At 43.1% G+C, this 15,688-nt stretch overlaps 1 long non-coding RNA gene across 14 annotated transcripts in view; it reads right to left on the bottom strand.

The window, feature by feature from the left end:
* LOC114016262 (uncharacterized) overlaps positions 1–15,688 on the bottom strand; it is a 61,172-nt gene that overhangs the window by 33,377 nt on the left and 12,107 nt on the right. For all 14 annotated transcript variants that reach the window (XR_008733593.1, XR_008733590.1, XR_008733595.1 and 11 more), the window contains 2 exons: positions 15,571–15,652; positions 13,226–13,474 (listed from right to left, as the gene is read on the bottom strand). This is a non-coding gene — a long non-coding RNA (uncharacterized LOC114016262). The remainder of the gene's footprint in view (positions 1–13,225; positions 13,475–15,570; positions 15,653–15,688) is intronic.

Genomic DNA, 15,688 nt, shown 5'->3' with positions numbered 1-15,688 from the left:
AGCCTAAGAATATCTTTATTGCTTGGAAACAGAGTGGTTTTGAGCTTGTCTATCATATCTTCCCATCTTAGCTTTCAATGGGGCAGTACTATCCCCTAGAGAGGTGCTGGCAGCTATCTTCTCTTTCTCCCAAGTGATTCCAAGTGATTAGAGACACCACAGCATTCAGGCATTCATCAGATGGCCATTGATGGCTGGGAAGTTCATCTGAGAAAAAAACAAAAAAACATCAGAAGAGCTCTGTGGTAGCGAAAAAAACCTGATCTCTGGAGAATCACTTATTGGAACGGACAACATGGACACGGGAGCTGGTGCCACCACCAGGGAAGCACCTGGCCATGGTCTGCGTGACCATGCCGCCACTCTGCCGAGCCTGTGGCAGCACTGTTGGGCAAGGGGCTGAGGGGGGACCCACGGGGTGGGTCTCAGAAAGCGCCTTCCTCGGTGCCTTTAGGAGCAGAGGACACAGGCATTACACTTTCTGGATGAAAGTGGTCTGAAATGGTGTAACAGAAAACCCTGCTCACTGCTTTCTGTAACTGCAGATTTGCCTGTGTGGAAATATTTCCTCCTGTATCTACTACTAAAGCTTTATCTTTTTGTCACAGAAAAAGTCAGGTCTTGAGCTCCAATTGTTTACTTATCATTAAAAAAGGAAAGAAGGGGTTGAAATATGGCTGCTGGCATCCAGCCACCATGGGTCCACTTTGCAGAGATATAAATCTTTCAAAATAACAATTTTGATTTGGTGCAACATTGTAGGATTGAAAGATGTCTTTTGAAGCCCACAGCAATCATCCTGACTCACCCGTTGTCTTAGGTTTTACACTGACATTTGGTGACTCAAACCCTCCCTGTGAAAAGCAGGGGTTTTCACATACTACGAGAACTGTTGTATAGCAGTTTCATTTGGCAGTGTAGGGAAGAACGGATTTTTTAGAGGCGGATTTTTACACACAGCCTCGGAAAAAAAGAAAAAAGAGGAGGTTGGAGTCAGCTAAAATGTTAACATGACAGTTCTCCTTCTGTTCCCTGCTTGGAGAAAGCCTGAGCCATGGATTGCCAGAGGATAATGTCACATTGAAAATTGTTTTGTTACTATGACCATATTGCATGAATTGGAGCAGCAAAGAGGAGCAGGCACCGGGGTACCTGAGATGCACCCGGGCTCGGTGGGGCAAGGCCAGGGAGGAGATGCTCAGTGCCCAGGACAGGACCACAACATCTCTGACTGAGACTGGGTGCAGCCTGCCCTTGCACATTGCCAGCAGCTTCCTTTCTTGGAAGAAACTGGGATTTTGTAGCCGTTCAAGTCACCTCTTGCAATTAACCTCACGGGGCTGTGCTGAACCACCAGGAAAGCCCATAGTCATGATCCCTCATAGAAGCTCCAAAACCCAAAGGAAGCTGAGATCTGCCCCCAGAGCCAGGGCCAGAAACAAATGTGTGGCTACTTCCCTATGGGCTACTAAAGCTGGATGTTACAAGTTTTCTTGTCCTGAGGATGGTCATTTTCTCTCTCCAGCATGTGTTGTATGGGGCTCTAATGCCCTGATGAAATGTTTCCTAGTTAGAAAGCTGCGTGAGCATTGCCAGGGAAATGGCAAGGCAATCCAGACAATTATGCGTTAGTAGAGTTTAATCAAAGAAGCCATGGACTGTACTAGCACTGGAAGCATCCTGCAGATGTATTGATTTCCATTATGAAAGCCACATCTGTGTGCTGTAGCATGCAGAGAAACAAAACCAGAGGATTGCGAATCCTGGCTGGAAGATGGTTTGGGATAAGCTTGATAAATCAATGTACAAATAGGCTATTTTATTTTTCAGAAGAAAGCAAAGACAAGCTTTCACTCTTCTACCACTTAGGCTTTTTTCCCTTCAGAAGAAACATACATTTTTGTTTGAAGTGTGTTTCTCTGGTTGGTAACTGCGTGATCAGGGAAGTTCAGCCATTTTATCCTATGAAGTACTTCAGCAATCTCTTAATATTCTTCAGAGCAGGAGCTCAGAGGGTAACCAGGACTGCCGATGTGAATTAGTGCACTGCCACATTTCACATTTTACACAAAGCTGTAATTCTGGGGTAAGATTGTCTACACGCTACAACAGATCTCTCTTTTTCTGTCAAAACATATTTACTTCAGAATATAGCAAATCGTCTACATTGACAATGTGCTTGGTGTTGTGTTTATGTGCATTTAGCAGACCCGTAACATGATAATCCTAACACCAGATCTGTGTGTGGGGGAAAGGGTTGATCAAAGTACTGTATGCAAAGTCTAATGTATTTTATTAATGCCATGTGGCCACTGTAAAAGGCTGTTATGGTATGTGGTGTGCGTGCACAGTTTGCTGTGTACGTTCATAGCTGCAGCTCACACATGGCACTATATGTAAAGCTACATTGTAAACATGCTAAGACTCAAAACCTGCCCTTGTCTTTCTGCTCTCTCCAAGCATGCACTCAAAGCTGCAATGGAACGAAAGGTCCCCTGAGTGGAGAGCCCTGACTTTCCAGGGCAAAATTCCACTTCATTAAAATACTGTGGGTGGTAAGCAGAAATACGATTCAAAAGATGGTGAGGCCATCACTGGCTTCAGAGAGCGAAAGTTTCCCAGCACAGGGAGCAGGCAGCCTTCAAGCCGCAGGATGCTGCTCAGCTGCTCCCAGCTCTTCTGGCTCAGAGATTACAGAGACCTGAAGTGACCACTGGAAAAGAACAGTAATAACAGGTATCTTTTGTGCATGGGTTTTCTTGTTTTGTACATTGACTACATTTCCAGTTTCATGGAGGGTTCCAGATCCATGCAAGTAAATGCAATTGCATTATGGCAATTCACCTGCCCTGTTGTCCCAGCAGCTGTCACAGGACCTTGGGAGCCAGAACCTGCTGAACCACACTGTCTAAAGCTGTTTCTCCATTTGAACACGAGGACTCTCAAACTTCCAGTGGGCTGAGAAATGTGTTTCTCTCCCCATCTGTAATTAAGGAGCAACCAGCTCCCCTCACTTGGGAGAGGGGGCAAAATGTTCTAAACCTGGGCATTTCAAGTGTATTTTTTCCTATTTTCATTGCATTTAAAAAACATTGACTTCCAATGGGAGTGCTGTTCATCACTTGTACTGGATGGAGCTTATAATATCATGATTATTTTTTTTAAATGGGAAACATGCAGCTATGTGACGTTTGAATAATTTCTGTCGGTTTATTAACTTGCCCTGCAGCAGACTGCAGGCAGGCACCTTTGCAGTGGCTGAAGGACAAGAGCCCAGCTCCACCTGGGCTGTATGGACACAAACAAGTCTCTGCTCTGAGGAACCTACAGTAGTGCCAGCAAAGAAATTGTAATATAATTTATCCCTCTCTCAAAAGGCTGATTTCTTATAGTAGAAACACTTACGAGAACAAAGCTGTTTCAACTACATTTTCTACTGAAATTTTTTTCTCAGCGACTAGATGAAAGTATTGATGAAAACCAGGGAGACTTTCAGAGAAACGAGGCAATGTGGTCTGCTGTGCCCACATCCACGAGAGACGAGAGCACAGGCTTCCTGCCATGGACTTGAATGTCCTCCCTACCAGGCAATAAACCCTTTTTTGAGATTGTCTCTCCTCTTCCCCACTTTCCAAATAGTTAAAAAGTCTTTGGTTTTGCAGTGTAGAGTAGGGGAGAAAAATTAAAGATAAAAGTCTTCTGCAGGTGCCTAAGCAGTTTCCCACCCATCCAAATTATAATCTGAACAAACAAATGCACACTCAGGTTTCTAGGACCCTAATTTTCAAAGAAAACATTTTCATGTCAACCCCCTTTTTTTAGTACCATAGCAGGTCCTGAACACTGCAGCATTGCAGCCGCATGCCCAGCTGTGCCATTCATGGATGCAGTCTTAGAAACAGCTGATTGCCTCCAGTAGCTGCTTAGGAAACAGGCTGAAAAATCTTCTTTCCATAAAGCAAGACAGACCAGAAACAATGTTTTATTAAAAGAAACGATTGATATTTAGGTATTTGGCATATCCATTAAGCAACTTGAAAGGTCACCCTTTTAAACATTTGTGAACAAAATGCAGGAAGAAAATGTCGCCACATTGTACCTCGCATACCAATAAGAAGAAATTTAAACAATACTAGTCTTTCATTTCAAAAGAACAAACAGAAAGATTTGTGTTTCTCTTATCTCTAATCCTGACTTCTCTCTCTAGAGATTTGGTCCAATTAGTTATTTCATATTAATCATGGTCTGTGCTGCTCATTTCTTCCTGTAGCAACCTCCCCCAGCCCTGTGTCTGTGCCAAAGGCAATAAAATACAAGTATTACCAGCTCCTATACCTTAGCAAGGACAGTAGGTTGACTACTGAGGAAGATCAAGAGTTACTTCTTAATTTTTCAAACACCCTGCACATAGGGAGATCTGTTTCTGTAATTGCAGGTGTAAATCTGCCCACAGGCTGATCTCTGTTGGGCCAAAACAGCTGGAGTCAGGGCAAATCTCCAGCCATTTTTCAACTGTGGATATTTTTGATGCTACAGTTTACGGGGATGTTTTTCTTATTTTAATATTTGGTGGCTTATCAAATGCTAAAGAAATGTGAGATGCATGCAGTCTTTTTATATGTAGAGTGGGAGATGTTACGATGAAGCTTGTAAAACTATGAATGGCAGATCAAGGGTGAATAGGAAAAACCTAATCATTCATGTAATCCCACAATAAGGAATGTAACATTAAATTATCTATCATCAGTTCTAAAACAAACAAAAGGAAGTACATGTAATTACATTTTGGAACTCATTACTATAGAATGCTTTGAAAAAACACAGTCTGAACGTGTTCAGAAAACAAGTAGGCAAACTCCTGGCAAAATTTGTGCCAATGGGTGCCTAATGCAAAGGTGTAGATATAAGATGTGGAATCTGAGTAAGAACTACTTTATCCTCATCCTCTCCCTTTGATGTTCCCTAATGGCCGTTTTCCAAGTCAGGACATTGCAAGACAGACCGTCAGCCTGACCTTATACAGCTCTTCCACAATTTTTCAGTCAAAAGCCCCATGGCTTTACAATATTCCAGGGCACGTAGACTGAAGGCATCATAGTATCACAGAATGGTTTGGGTTGGACAGGACCTTAAAGATCATCTAGATCTAGCCCTAGAAAACAGTTCCTGGAGCTGTTTATAGTTTCTTCCAATGTGCAATTTGATCTTCGTTGCCTCATTAGAAGCAACAGAAATCGTATTCAAGCAAAAACCTGGGTCCAAACAACCCTGGCTATATTGCTGGTGGCTGTGCTCTACCTGATAGTGCCACCACACAGGTGGGTCTGTGCCGTGGCAGGGCACTGTGTCCACAGGCAGCTACCACGGTCACACAGCCACAGCACCCGCACAGCCACAGGCCATTAGGTTGTGCATGCGTAGGTCTGTGTGTGGGCTCGGTTCAGCGGGTGCAGGAACCTTTGTGCAGCTGTTTTACACAGCATGCTGCTGTGTATTCACGCAAACATAGGCTGTCGAAAGGGTCACCTTCCACTGTCGTAGCAAATCATGTCTTTGTCTTAAAATCTGCTTGGGCTTTTAAGTTTTGCCTTAACATTTATTAGCGATAAACAACCTCCTCTTGGTTTTAACCCCTCAGCATTAATATGACTCAATTTTATCTAATTTCAGTTGTATTTCAAGTTCTTTGGCAAACAGAAAAGGCTCCAATCACAAAGATTTTGATAGCCAAAGCACGTTTTTTGTTCCTGAGAATTGACAGACCAACAGTGAATGTCAAAGGCACTAAAAATTGTCCAAACTCATAGTCTTTAACTTAGGCACTTAACCCTCTTGACAAGAGTGTACATTAACTCACTGCAGCTTTCACCTCTTCAGTCTTGATGCAAAGGAATTTGCTCAGCCCACATCAGCGGTGGCCAGGCAGGTCTTGATGCTTTACATCAGAGAGCGTACCAGTGTCTGCAGAAGACAAAGCCTGGGAAATCGTTAGCTGCTGCTTTCACTTTATTGTCATCTCTTGTAACTTCATCTAGTAAAGACACCATTTCTAAGTTACATACGATGACAGTGCAACATAACGCAAAACTGGTGGTCAGTAACGAACTGTAAATCCTCAGGGCACACTGTACTGAGATGCTGCACCACTGTCCCATGGCAGTGCCCTCATATTCTTTTCTAGACATGACAAAGGTTTTTAGGGACTTTTGTACTGCACCATCCGCCGAGTTTTTCTATGCCAACTGCAGTCTTTTGGATTTGCTAGATATGAAGCAACATTGGATGGGAGTTAATTTCCTGCCATACTCCTATGTCACTAGTGGTGATAAGAGTCTAACAGAGGTTAGAAACCAGCATCACTAGAGGAGGGATTCTTCTGTGTTAGGTCATTTGCATATCAGGCCATTAACCCTTTTTTTCCCCATAAATAATTTTTTTTAGCATATTGCATGACCTACAGCATGGGAACATTCCAAAAAGGAGGAAAGAGATGAAGAATGTGCCTTCTTTATACTTTTTGCAGCCCATACCTTTATTCAGTATTCTCATCACAAAGGATATGTAGAAAGATGAAGGTCTCTCAGATTTCACTACATTTATTTATTTATTACCAGTTCTCATGCACTGGGAGGGGAGGGGAGAGGCGTGAAAAACAAACAAAAGAAAAGAAAACTAACCATACTCTGACCCTCTGGGAATGATAGAATAGGACTGAGCATACACTAGCACTTCATGGATCTCTTGACCACCCTTCTGCGTATACTGTGTGTATGGCCATGACCCTGCCTCCAACCAGCATCCCCATCGCTCCTGCTTGGGCACAGCCCTCCTCAGCATTTGGGAGAAAGCAGGCAGCAAAAGTCTGGGCAGACTCAGAGTTTGCTGCTCAGCTGCTGTCCAGCTGTTTCACGGCAGGCAGATAAAACACAGCTGAAGGTACCCAGTGCCCTTCCCAGCTCTGCCAATCCATTTCTCTATCTGAAAGTGACGGCACATTCTACACTCCTGTAAGGCACATGGCAAGTGCAGTTAAGGTGTGCTATTCCATAAAAATCTCTTAATTCCTGTTCTTCTTCTGGCCTGAAAACATCACAAAGCCACCATTTTCAATGTAACAGTTTCTTCCATCCAGGGATGGGATCACCTCACTTCTTTAAGGTGAGTATAATAATGTTGCATACCCTCACTGCTGTGATTTCACTGCTGGCCCTCGGAATAAGAAGATATGTAAAGAAATCAGGGTTGAGTCTTTTGCATCTCATAGATCGCATTTTGTGTTTAATAAGTTTGACTTCTCTTGAGATTAATTGATAGGCATATCTCTTGAAAGAGCTGTACTACCTTACATCTCCATTTATGCCTTTCAGAAAGCCTGCTTGACAAAGGTATCCTGTTCTCTCTGGGTACGAGAAACACTGTGCCACCTGAGTTCTTATCTATTGCAGTGTTTAGAGAATGCTGTATTCTGTCATCTTCCAGTATATGGTTAATATATGAGATTAGACAATGTTCCCTGTCAAAGCACGTTCGGTTAGATCAACTTTGTCAGTACTACTTAGAACAACAGATCTGATTTAATTGAGAAAGCTCAAAAAGGCAACACTGTACTCCAAAAAAGCCACAATCTGTCCAGTATTCAGCTTTTCTACTAAACTAGTTGAATACACCGATCTTACTCAAAGGTACGTTTGAGGTATAGCTGCACTGGTATTCTCATGGTAAGCCTTTTCAAACAGTCCAGAGAAAAGACGTGCAACTCCTCGGGAGACCCACCCCTGCCCTTAGGACATCACTGCTGGAGCATCTGCTGCTGCTCTGAGATCTGCTAATCAAAATAACTTGAAATATGTCCTGAGTCCCAGGGTGGCCAAAGGTATTTTTAAATGCTTAATTTCTGTTCCCTTGCCCCATTCCCATAAATACCCAGGGGACTTGTTCAGCCACTGCCTCTGTGGGTAAAGGTTTTGACTGAAATTATTGGAGATTCAGGCCTCTCCACACCACGGAGCGGGAAGCTGTCTCTCCAGGGAATTTAGATGATACTCATTTTTACTTATATGTCTTGCTTGTACAAGCAGTCAGATAAGGAAACTCTACTGCAACTATATTAAGTTTTTAAGAAAGGAAAATATTACCAGGTAAAAGACCTACCATTTGCTTATACTGAACTCTGGTCTGTTTCATTCAGTTGCTGTTAACATGACTGCATATAAATATATACATTGTAAAAAAAAAATAAATAAACAATGTACTGCAAATACATCCAACTAACTTCCTATGGTGTCATGCAAATGACATTTCCCCTCTGCATCTTCACACAAAAAGCATTGATTTCCTACTGTCAGAGGCCAGTTCTCATTCAGACCTCAAGTAAAAAGCTAGTCCGTAAGAAAGTCATTTAGCTGAGTGATTCTGCTTTATCTCATTTAGACTTCAGTTATGTGTTCTTTATTAAATAAAATCAAAAATACAGCAAAGACTACCATCAATAACTTACGTCTGTTTGAGAGGGCAACAGGATGAAAACATCTGCCATAATCTTTTTCACCAAGATATTAACATCCCCCATTTCTAAGCTTCACTCATTTGGGTTCATAATATTCACTGTGCTTATATCTTATATATATACATATATATATATATGCATATTATATATGCATATATATATATATATATACAGTTAAATGAATTTTTATTTTCTCCACTAATTATTTTACATGATGGGTTTTTTTCTTTCCAACAAGAAACTGTCATGAGAATTAAATAAATTCCTGTTCTGTGTTTTGTTTACAAGCCTGTAGCTACTTCAGACAACAAGCAAAGATGAGGTACAAGTTGGAGAACATGGACCAGGCATGGCTAAGTTTTAACTTCACTGAATTTTCACTACAACGCTAGTTAAAGATTTCTTTCAAGCTTAGCTAGTGGTGCCATGAAACAGCACCAAAATGGCAAGACTGACAAAACATTTTTGTTTCAAGATATAAGAGCAAACCAAACTAGGAAAAAAACAACCAAAGAGAGAGATGCTTTGATGTATTTTCTTCGACCATCTGCAGTTTTCGCTTCTGCATCAGTTTTTTTCCCTTCCTGAAGTGTTAAACAGCTTTTTTTGTGGCTAAACTTCCTGACTTTCCTTCACCTTGCTCCTCTTTATTTCTAAGCAGTTTAGGGTACAGTTTGAATAAGAGGCATTCTTCAATGGATATGAAAGAGTCATTTGATGTAAATATGTTAAGTACACTTGATCTTTTGTGCTCTTTGATTATCCAGAGCTGGATGTTAAATTTGACTTTACTACCTGTCTAATGAGAGCCAAAACATTTCAGTCTGCTCAACAGTTTGAAAATAGCGGAGTCAGGTTCATCACATCCAGGTAAGTGCTGTGACATGGGACGGGCTGGGGGATGCTTGGCCCGACCTCCAGCGCTGCCACCTGCGGGAGGAGGACGCCTGGCTGGATGTCCCCAGCCACGGCCCCTGGGAGGGATGCACCGCTGCCAGCACCACCACGCCTTGCTTTCTTAGGCAGTGACGGTTGTTTCCCATCTCAGAGTATCTTACATAAATCTGATTTTCAGAAGTGCTGGAAACTTCTCGTCTGAATTCATACCTGTCACAGTGCTTATTTGGCATTCAGGTACGGATTAATTTAATAATGCTAGTGATGCTAGAAAAAATTAGGCCTTTAGCTTTTATAAACAAAAACATCTGACTGAAGGTTTGAAGGAAACAAATGAAAAATATTGCAAATATGAGTGAATTTACATCTTTTTATATGAAAAAGCATTCATAAATAACATTTGGTATTATTCTCTGCATTGCTTACACAATAAAAATGAGTAAGGATACACAATTTTAAGGAAAAGCCCTCTGAAGGATGTTTTGGAAATATAAATTAATTATAATTTACAACATTCCTCTATGGTCAGAATTGTTATCCCACCTTTTAAAATAGGAGTTTAATGAACTAATCTAAAGTCCACAATCAGTCTATGCATGGTCAAGAAAAGACTAAGGACTAATGACTTTTCTTAACATAAAATCATCTTTCCTCTACAGCACAGCTCCACAGATTTAAGAAGTGTAACTACGAACAATATATGATGCAGGGTAAATGTCCACGATGGAATCACATGCCTAGGGATACAATTCCAATAACTCTTGCCTTTATGTTGTCTGCCTGGATGCGTACAAGGGAGCATTGCCCTTTCGGCATGTTAACAACATATTTTATTGCTTTTGGAGATAATCAGACCTTAACAGAGCTGTCACATTTCTCTCGCCTTCCAGCAATGAGCACACTTCAACAGTTCCAATGGGAGAACTCCTCACTGGGACAACTGCTGCTCTTCCCAGCTGTGATCCCAGCCAACAGCATTTCCCGAAAGCTGGTCCCAGCAGTATTAATAACATCGTGCAAGTAGGTATGGAAGGATGTCAAACCCAACAACTTCATTCTGTTTGTGCCTCGCAGAATGGAGCAAATAGATCACCACCTCCAGCAGCCTGTGGCACGTCAGCAGCTTTGGGCTCCTACATGGACTGGGAGGGAGTACAGAGCAGGGAACACATGTCTGGTCACGTGCGGAGTCATGACTGCCCCATGCACACCAGCACTCACCTCTGGAGCATTTCAGAAAGTTTCAGAGGAGTTGAAATCAGGTCACTAGTGTGATTTTTTTTTTTCCAAAAATTTACAGCCTCATTTTTTAACCATATGTAAAAAGAAAAGGCCACTTGCTCAATAATCAGCTCCAAGGGAACATTTATGGAATTGTAATCAGAACAACATAAGCCACATTTTTCTGTGATGAAAATCTAGCGTGTGAGAGCACAGTGTGAAAACCAGTATGTAATCACCAGTTTAGAAGTGGGCACTTATCAGTACAAATGCTGAGATGATTCTAGTAACAAGTGGGGTTTTTTTCCTGATCTGAAGCTACAAATACTTCTTTTAAATACTTTAGTAGAGCCTGGGCATCCAGACAAATTAGTAACAGAAGGCATAAGGGCCTTTCCTGGGTACTAAACCAAAGTCAGTAAAAATAAATACTGCTACTAGATTTATTTTCCACATGGAAATGCCTCACAGTTCAGTCCACAGTAAGCAGACAGCAGTAATGGTTTAAGGTCCCGCTAATGGCTTTGTTCTCTTTCCTGTCAGCTATATGCATAAAGATCTCCACTTTATGGAACTTTATACATTACCCGGGAAATTAGGTGGCAAAAAGATAATACTGTCCAGCCTTGAATTCCCTCCACATCAGGTACTCAACTCCCTTACTTACCCCACCTCTTTCTCCCTACTTGCCTCTGCTCTTAGACCTCATTCACACTCCTCCACATCACCTGTTTGAACTCAATGGTTGAATGATTATTTGCACGCCAAGTTCTGAATCCAAGATAAACAATGCTAATCAAATAACTGCTGTGAAGACAGAGAAATGTACTTTGTGTTACAATGCACTGAATCTTCAAGTTTCTTACCAGTACGTGTCTGCAACACACTCCTCAGTTCAATACCAAAAGTAGCAAACATCCCACAGTTCATAAAATTTGACCTTTCCTGATTTATTATTCTCATAATTACCTTTATTAACTAACTGTACTTAAGCACTGTAGCTGCAACAAAATACAATGAAGACTACAGTAAGGCATGTCTGAGTGCAGAGTCCTACGGCACAGTAGTTTATCCTGGAACATATGGACCAGATCTCAACCTCACCCACTTTGTGCTGCCTTAGCAATGTGGACACCTTAAAGAAACCTCCTGCACAGTAAAGCTCACTTAAATTTTTCAGTAGAAACATCACAAATGGCTTTTCCAGTAAACTCAGAGATCACAGAATTGTAGAATCATTTAGGTTGGAAAAGATGTTTAAGATCATCAAGTCCAACCACTAACCCAGCACTGCCAAGTCCACCACTAAACCATGTCCCTCTGCACCACATCTACACAGCTTTTAAACACCTCCAAGGACGGTGACCCCACCACCTCCCGGGCAGCCGGGTCCAGCACTGGACAACCCTTTCCGTGAAGGAATTCTTCCTACTCCCCCATCTGAACCTCCCCTGGCGCAACTTGAGGCCGTTTCCTCTTGTCCTGTCGCTGGTTACTTGGGAGAAGAGACCGACCCCCCCTGCCCAGCCCCCCTGTCAGGTGGCCGTAGGGAGCCACCAGGCCCCCCTGAGCCGCCCCCTCCCCAGGCCGAGCTCCCCCAGCCGCCCCCCATCAGACCGGAGCCCCAGCCCCTTCCCCAGCCCCCTGCCCATTCCTGGACACGCTCCAGCCCCCCAGCGTCCCCCCTGCAGTGAGGGGCCCAAACCTGAACCCAGGGTTCAAGGTTTGATACTTGTGGTTGAAATATCAGCAAAAAAAAATAATCAAGTAACTGAAAACTGTTTCCCCTTGTTTTGATCTTTCTTGACCATAAAATATTAGAAGGAGGTTAAGTACTTTGCCAGTTTGGGACAAATCAGTCTGGCGTGCTTCATGTAGTCTGTGCAGAGGCAGCATCACAGAAGACTGGCTCATGGCTGAGAGTGACATGTTTCTGCAAATACCATACATGCAATCCTCTGCAGTTTTACAGATATACCATAACAGGCTCTTCTCCTGGGAAACATTCCCATGTTTATTTTACTCCTCCAAGTAAAAAATGTAAATGTCTTTTTTTTCCCCCTACATCTTCTGTCTCTGCTTCTCTGCATTTCGCAGGGCATCTCATTGCAGTGCTGTGGTACCATGGCAGCACCAATCTGTAAGTACAATCCAGCCTGCTCCACATGGAGTGCTAGCCTCAAAAACCACTGGGTATTTCAGGGAAGGAACAGACACCAGAGTGAGCGCTCTGAATTCCCTTATGGCAAAGTAAGAAATCTTCTGGTTTGGAAAGCTAGTGCCTGGGTGCTGCTGGCCCCGGCTCTGGGCACAGCACGGAAAGGTCCCCTCCTCCTCCTCCTCCTCATCAGCAATTTCAGCTGTAAGTGCAGAACTGGAATCCCAGGATTGGGCAATGCAGGGAGAAGCTGAGTTTGTTGGAAATACTTGAAAAATGCTAACCACCCACTTTTTGTCATCACTGCTCCCTACCTGCATTCCCTTTGTCCTCTCTGAAGAAGAAAGCCTTTCCCTTAAAGCTCCCAGCCAGCCTACAGGCTTTATTGTGATGGTAAAATACACCACCACAGGTCGCCCCCCTGCAGCCATCCCTGAGCTTACCTCTGATGCTTTTTTGGACCAGATCCCCTGTGGGAAGGTGCCCAGCACCCAGGCAGTCGGGCTCATGGTGACGACAGCACCGAGTGGTCGGCATGTCCCCAGCGTGGGCTGGTGCCTGGAGCTGGGCACATGGCACAGCCCCACTTTGGCAGTCACTCTGCTGCTGCTGCAGGTCAGAAGAAAACTTTTCTTCCGTGGCACAATCCTGTAGCCCACCCGGGTCTGTCCGAAGCTGGGCACTTATGTGTCCTGCAATTAAGAAATAATGGGATTTCTGAAGTGATGCATTTCCATAGGTTTAGTGTCAGCTCTGAAAGGATACAGTCTCCAAAGCATCACTCTGACAAAGCACTGTTTTGATAAACTTTCCTACTTAAGCAGAAGGCTGGTTGGAGACTTGCTCCTCTAGATAGCCTGGAAATGACGAGAATACCATGTGTGCACCCCCAAACCAGCGCAGCCAGGAGCATCAAATGTCACACACGGGCGGTGACAATGCTGCTCGACACATACTCTGAGCAGCTGCTCCTTGTTTCACTTCTCTGGAGGAAGCACAGTCCTGCAGCTCATGCAAGACAGCGGAGAGGGGTCCAGAACCAGGCTTAACTGGCACACAGCCAGTTAGCTGAGGAAAAACACCAAACTCATAAAAAAAAAATAAAAATGTCCCCAACTGTCATTTTTAGGGGTCACAAGTTCTTTCAATCACAATCACTTTCCATCTGAGCAGGAGGAGAGAACAGGACTCAGAAAGAGACCTGCTTATCACCGAGGACAGCAGAGACAAATCAATAAATATCTGTGTCTTTATTAACTCTGGGATCGAGCCTTTTGGCATCGCCCACACATCCACCAGCTACAGACTGCGGTGAGCCAGGGCATCCTACGCATTACTGGAACTGACTCCTAGCAGTCTATTCTGCTTGACTCCAGGACACAGCAGGAAAATGAAAATGCCAAATCCAGGCCAGACTTTCACCATTCAGTCCCTAGCGTCACACAACTCCTCCTATCCAGGCTGGTTACTGCTAAACCAAATAAATAAATAAATCAGGAACAGTTTTATGACCTCACATTAAGTGTCATTGACTCTACATTGAACACCAAAACCAGTTTGTTTTCCCAAGAAAATTTTCAAAAGTTCATGCTTTCAATCAATATGAGCATGAAAACTTTCTAAAGTCTCGTAAGGAATAGGAAAACTACAACCAACAGGTTTTGAGCCAGTGCTACTCCTCCCGTTCTTGAAGCGTGACAAGAAACAGCTCCAAGTTTTTGGTTCTGAGAAAAAAACTGAATTTTAACCTTGGCAGCTTCCTGTGTGGCTGAGCTGAATGACACAACTCTGCACAGTACCATATGAAAACAATGAATGAAAAGGAAATAGAAGAAGCAGCAAAAGTAATTTTCCCATAGCAATGAGACACAAAAGAAGTTAAACTGAAAAGGTGCATGAGACAGACCTCAGAAACCACCACAAACCCCTATCCAGGTCTCTGCACAGATCAAAAGAAATGGGTTTAGTGTCTCTTCTATGAAGCAACAGCTGTAATCTAGGCAAAGAAAACCCCATACAGCTACAAAATTCTGTTTCCTCAAGCTAAAATCCCCAAGACTTTTGTGTGGTTTTGCTCTCTCCTTCCATGACATCTGCACTGGTACCAGTTACGGTTACCAGAGACCATGCTTTCCATTAATATAAGCAACAAACAGCGTATATGGAAGAATAACTCATTATATATAAGGAGTATTTTATTGATACCTCAAAAAAGCACAGGAGATTTTGGACCTACTACTGGGGGTGGGGGGTGTCCCCTCAATGAGAGGGCTGCACTGGTTTCATAATTCCGTTTACTTGATTCAGAGGGGCCCTAGAACCTTGAACACCTGAACAGTGCACTTCCATCACTGCAACCTGCAAAACTGGATTGGAAATAAAGTTACACCTTCCCAGCCATTCAGTCCTGGAGATGTGGTGTGTGGCACCTATTTCACAGCTGGTTTGCACTTCTGGACTTTCCAATCTGTACAAAACCAGAAGGGAACAGAAAAGAAAAGCTCCTTCAGCAGGAGTGTGGGGGCATGGGCGATTGGACGGGAAAGCCTTTTAGAAGCTGCTAAAAGGTTTGTTTACAAAACCAGGAGTGTATTCTGGTTATAAAACCGGGCAGGCATTCACAGGAGGTGATCTCCTGCCTAATCACGCTGCCATCTTTTTGCAGAGAAAGCTGCCGTGCTGCAGATTTCACTTCTCTGTGGCAATGGTTTTTGCAACGCAGTAATCAAAAGATGAAGAAAAATGCTGCATCACTCTGCCTTTTACACTCTCTCCATTATTTACTTACATCATGACTAATTTCTCTACTAGAAATGATGAACGCTACCCGGTCAGAACTTCCCTGTTGCTTGAAATTGCTTCTCAGCCACCTGAAAAGAGAAATTTCAGAGAGAATGGCTTCTATT

Source organism: Falco cherrug, chromosome 8 (assembly GCF_023634085.1).
Source record: "Falco cherrug isolate bFalChe1 chromosome 8, bFalChe1.pri, whole genome shotgun sequence".
Classification (NCBI taxonomy): domain Eukaryota; kingdom Metazoa; phylum Chordata; class Aves; order Falconiformes; family Falconidae; genus Falco; species Falco cherrug.
Note: the sequence above shows the minus strand (reverse complement) of the source record. Positions and strands in the feature narration are given on the sequence as shown.